This window comes from Chiloscyllium plagiosum, chromosome 31 (assembly GCF_004010195.1).
Source record: "Chiloscyllium plagiosum isolate BGI_BamShark_2017 chromosome 31, ASM401019v2, whole genome shotgun sequence".
Classification (NCBI taxonomy): Eukaryota; Metazoa; Chordata; class Chondrichthyes; order Orectolobiformes; family Hemiscylliidae; genus Chiloscyllium; species Chiloscyllium plagiosum.
The window spans coordinates 22,182,322-22,188,321 of NC_057740.1; the positions used below are offsets into that span (position 1 = coordinate 22,182,322).

General features: G+C 38.9%; 1 protein-coding gene across 18 annotated transcripts in view; it reads left to right on the plus strand.

The window, feature by feature from the left end:
- LOC122565310 (protein unc-13 homolog A) overlaps positions 1 to 6,000 on the plus strand; it is a 428,982-nt gene that overhangs the window by 250,835 nt on the left and 172,147 nt on the right. The window lies entirely within an intron of this gene.

A 6,000-nucleotide genomic window follows, 5' to 3' on the forward strand; every position in this document is an offset into this window, starting at 1 on the left:
AATAGCACCCTGTGATATTTACATTGATTTAGAGATGATCTGTTTAAATTAGATTCTCAATACTGTTGGATGAACATGTGCACGCTACTAATGGATAAAGTACTTCAGAGATGTAAATTACTTAAATTTAATGTTCCCTGATCCTTTAAAGATAGTATTTCGCTTATGCAATCACTTATGGCATTTAATACATAAATCATCATCTAAATAATGTCTCTACAATAGTTTAGTATCCAAGGTATTGCAATTCTAGTTCAATGACCTCACTGGAGTTGTCAATGCAAGAATTATTATTATCTGCTCAAAGTCCAGCAACTCCACCCTCAATTCCACAAAGCTTGTAGTTTACTAGTATTTCTACATCAAAAGATAGAATAAGAATTTATTACACAACTCAAAATGTATTCATTCAATTGTACAAACAGAGGAGAGATGAGTTCTGGAGACATTACTTACACTTTAGATTAACAGAATAACAAGGAACAAATCATTTGACTTCAAGATGAAAATATTGCATGCTAGAAGAGTTTCTCTCCTGGTTCAGTGAGGATCAGTAGGTTGGAAATTTCTTGGTTTTCATATTAAATTGTGGTTGACTTACTGTAGACCAGGAATATAGTTTTGCTGATGAAAACAAATTAGTCCCTCAGTTTATTGTCTGAATTGACTGTTTATGCACAAATTCCAAAAGATCCTCTGGACTCATTGGGTCAATCTTAGCAGATTGTCCATATTCCAAGCTGCCTTTTTAAAATAGTAAATATTCCATAACCTTCACATTTTCATGGGCATATAATGAAAGAGTTGCACCTCCCATTATCTGTGACCTGCTTGACATCCTTAAAGTAAAACAAAACTAACATTCAAGTATTTATGAAAAAGGACTATCACTGTTCACTTGCCAACCAGTTGGCATTGTTGTCTCATATAGTATAAGTGTTGGTGTTGCCCTTGAACTTGTATCTTTGCAAAATGTCCTGACGAATGCAAGGTGAAAAGCTTCGACAAAATGTAACTTTTTTTAGCAATACTGAAGTGTCAAATAATAGTTTAATAAAAAGACGTTATCAGTCAATCTACTTTTAGATGCCAGCTTGCAACAGAAGTTGACTGGGCGTAGGTTTCTTTTTCTTGTCCATCAATTTTAATTTCTCTTTGTCTTTAGTCTTCCTCCTTGTATATCAAACCATCAAGAACCATCACTTTTTAAGCTTTGCTACCAAATATCCTGTATGTGATCAGAGATAACTCTGCTTTTAATTGAGTTAATGTGTAAACAGTTCATGATCAATCTTGGATCAGCTTGATAGCGTTTGTCCGATTCCTGACTATTTTCTTTCTATGTAATGGTCATCTTAGAGACATCAATTACTTTTGTCTTAATTTGTCTTCTTAAATACTTATAGCATCAGTAAGCTAATGTTTTGTGTTTGGTACACAAGAATACCCAGATCTCTCTGTGCTGCACATTTACTTGGACTCTCATCCCATTTACATAGTATTCTGCCTACTTCCTACCAAAGTGCATGACCTCCTACATTTAAACTCCATTTGACAGTTTTTTGTCTGCCACTCCCTCAACCTGTTTGTATCCACTTATCAATTCCTGATGTCTTCATTACATGACACACACCTCCCTCCTATTTTAGTACAATCAGCAAATTTGGATAGGTTACACACTTCCCTCTTCTCCAGGTCATTAATTTAGATCAAAAACAATTGAGGCATTAAGCTCGATCTTTTTGGCAACTCACTAATTGTGTCTTTTCAATCTGAAAAAGACGTATTAATCCTGTCTGACTTCTATGTATTAATCATTCATCAATCCACTCTACATATTGTTCTGCTATAGCGTGACAGTTGTGTTCCTCTGCAACCTCAAGCTATAGAAAATCGCTATACCCGTTCAGTAGAAAGTTTACGTTTTCCAAACAAAATCCGCAATTCGTCAATTGCATTATATTCAGAAAATGGTTGGGATGGCTCGATGCTGAAAATGTGTTGCTGGAAAAGCGCAACAGGTCAGGCAGCATCCAAGGAGCAGGAGAATCGACGTTTCGGGCATGAGCCCTTCTTCAGGAATTCCTGAAGAAGGGTTCATGCCTGAAACGTCGATTCTCCTGCTCCTTGGATGCTGCCTGACCTGCTGCGCTTTTCCAGCAACACATTTTCAGCTCTGATCTCCAGCATCTGCAGTCCTCATTTTCTCCGGGGATGGCTCGATGCCTACTTGAGGGCAGTTTATACCCAGTTCAGGTATCAAATTGCACTGGCTGCAGTCTTGGCAGCGGGATGGGAAATTGGGTTTTGGCACCCAACTCTCTACTGAAGACCAGGCATGCAACATTCAAGTTGGACCATCCAGACCTATACAGAAAATCCAGATGTAACCTCCACAAAGCCCGATCAGAGATACCAAGAGGCAGTACTGGACCAACGATTTCTCCTGCCACCTGTGGCCGAGGCCTAAACAACATAACGGGATACAAAATGAAGCAGAGCAAGTAGTGGATAATGACACATCCCTCCATGATGCGCTCAATGCTTTCTGTGCTCGGTTCCTACAGGTTTATTTGGAAGCACTAGCTTTCGGAGCGCTACTCCTTCATCAGGTGGTTGTGGAGTATAATCTTTTAGAATGACCACATTAGTTTCAGTTCTTTCATATGTAAATCCCAGAACATTTTTTTAAAGTTACATTCTCAAGTCAACTTTAACAACAGGTGTAATGTTGGCCCAGGTAATGAATTGAAGGTGTGAGGTGTTGTCTGTGCCCCAATGTTCAGACTGATTCTGATCTAAAAAGGGATTTACAGAATCTTACATGGATTCTTGCAGTTTTTGAGAAAAATAAAATGTAATTCTGCAAGTACAAATTCACTACACACTGTGTGTGAGTGTGCATGTGTGTGTGTGTGTTGGGGGGTATGTGTGTGTGTGTTGGGGGGTGGAGGGGTGTGGTGGAGGTATGAGGGTCTGTCCTTATTAATTCTCCAAGTGCATAGGTATTTTGTGTTAAGGCCCCTGTGGTGAGCTTTGGCTGTGCAGAAACCTGGCTTGTCCTTAACCTTTTTAACAAGGACCACTTTGGTTGTGGTGTGCAAAACCCACAACTAATGGATGGGGTTTCTCAGAAGAAACTTGTTGGCGGCTTCCCTTCTTTTCCATTCCTCGACTAAAAGAATATCTATTGACAGATCCTGCATTGGAAGTTTGTTCTATGTGGGACACTGAGATAGAAGGTGGACACAGGGGATTTGAATCAGCCATTGGACGATGTGTGATTGGTGAGGTGGTTAATGTTTGCCAGAGTAGGATGCCAGAGGGGAAGTTCCAGTTATGACATGCATTTAATTGAGTTTCTGAACAATTGAAATCTGTTGTAATATTCATCCCAAAACTGTTTGAAAGCTTACTAAAGAATATTTTACAAAGCAAGTACTCGCTGATATTTACTTTAGATCAAATTAAGCATTGAGCTACACTGCTGACCCTGAACTGTACTGTGCTGTGCTTGAGCAAACCAAAATTGCTCTTGAGTTCAAGTGATGTTGAGATTATTGAGTCATATTAGTGGCTTCAAAGTATGGTTGCTCCAGATTCTGAAATTTTGTGAAATGAAACCTCCATATACATGACCCAACAATTCAATACATTGATAAAGATATGACTATTGTGTTTGTCCAGCTGCTACAAAAGTACTGGCAGTGTCTGTATGCATTATGTTGAGGCAGTTCTGTTGTAGTAATTACAACAAAAGTGACATTTCAACTTCAAATAATTTATGGCCAGTTCCATAACCATAAAAGTCAATAGAACAATTTTATAAACACAAAATATTATTGTTTATTTCATAATTTAGGGTCTGTTGAATTCTGAAACTTTTCATGGTTACAATCTCTGCTGAGGATTGATAACATTAAAACTACCTCATGAATATATTATCTGTATAGGTCAAGCAAAGTTTAAAAGCTGTGATTTCAAAATAGATACAGTTTATAGTGTTACAGTACAAAGAAGAATCTGCGACATGTTCTTAGTCATAGAGATGTATAGCATGGAAACTGACCCTTCGTCCAACTTGTCCATACTGACCAGATATTCTAAATTAATCTAGTCCTATCTCCAGCATTTGGCCCATATCCTTGTAAACCCTACCTCTCCACTTACCCATCCAGATGCCTTTTAAATGTTGTAATTGTACCAGCCTCCACCACTTCCTCTGGCAGCTCATTCCATACAGGCACCACCATTTGTGTGAAAACGTTGTCCCTTAGGTCCCTTTCAAATCTTTCCCCTCCACTTAAACCTGTGCCCTTTAGTTTTGGACTCCCCTACCGTGGGGAAAAGATCTTGACTATTCATCCTATCCATGTCCCTCATGATTTTAGAAACTTCTTTAAGGTCACCCCTCAATCTCCGATGCTGCAGGGAAAATATCCCCAGCCTATTCAGCCTCATCCTTGAGCTCAAACCCTCCAACCCGAGCAACATTCTTGTAAATCTTTACTGAATCCTTTCAAGTTTCACAACATCTTTCCTATAGCAGGGAGACCAGAATTGGACACAGTATTTCAAAAGTGGCCTAACCAATGTCCAGTAGAGCCAGAATATGACCTCACAACTTCTATAATCAATGCACTGACCAATAAAGGGAAGCATACCAAATGTTGCCTTCATTATCCTGTCAACCAGTGTCTCCACTTTCAAGGAGCTATGAACCTGCATTCCAAGATCTCTTTATTCGGCAAAACTCTCCAGGATCTTACCATTAAGTATATAAATCTTGCCCTGATTTGACCTACAGAAATGCAGGACCTCACATTTATCTAAATTAAACTCCATCTGCCACTCCTTGGCTCATTTGCCAATCTGATCAAGATCCCGTTGTACTCTGAGGTAATCGTCTTGGCTGTCTACTACACCATCAATTTTGATGTCATCTGTAAATTTTCTGACCATACCTCCTATCATTTTCTAACCATACATCCAAATCATTTATATAAATGATAAAAAAACAGTGGGCTCAGCACAGATCCTTTCTTCAAAGTGCTAAGCAAATAAAAGGAATCAAACTTAATATAACTCTGATATAACATAACATTAAAATATTTATTGCCTACTATAAATTCAGCTTCAGAAATTTATATCATTTTCATGGTCAACACATATTTGATGTGATTTCCCCTTCCTTGAAGTCAGTTGTTTGTAAACCTAATCTATTGTATGCATCATCCATTGTATTGCCAGGATATTGTGAGAAAGTATGAAATGCAGCCAGAAATCCAGATTTTAACCAATGTGCTCAAAGACAGTGAATTGGATGCTCCATCTACAATCTGCGTTGGCTACAGTGAGTTTAGTAAAGTGTAAGCTGATGAATTTGAGGTGAGGCAGCAATAATAATATCACTTGCATGAGTTGAATTCCACCTTGGCAGATGGTGAAAGTTGATTTCACTAAAAATAATGTCAACCGTGTAACCATTACAGATTGTATGTTTAAAAAAAAACAGACAATCTGGTTCATAATGCCTTTTAAGGAAGGAAATCTCATCCTTACCTGGTCTGGTCTGCAAGTGACTTCAGACCCACAGCAATGTGTTGATTCTTAACTGCCCTATCAAATAGCAAGCCATTCAGTTGTATCAAAACTGCTGCAAAGTGCAATGAAAGGGATAAAACTGAACAGACTACTCAGCGTTGTGGTTCTGTTAGCCAAGCTGGGAATTTGTGTTGCAGATGTTTCGTCCCCTGTCTAGATGACATCCTCAGTGCTTGGGAGCCTCCTGTGAAGCTCTTCTGTGATCTTTCCTCCGGTATTTGTAGTGGTTTGAATCTGATGCTTCCAGTTGTCAGTTCCAGCTGTCCGCTGCAGTGGCCGGTATATTGGGTTCAGGTCGATGTGCTTGTTGATTGAATCAGTGAATGAGTGCCATGCCTCTAGGAATTCCCTGGCTGTTCTCTGTTTGGCTTGTCCTATAATAGTAGTGTTGTCCCA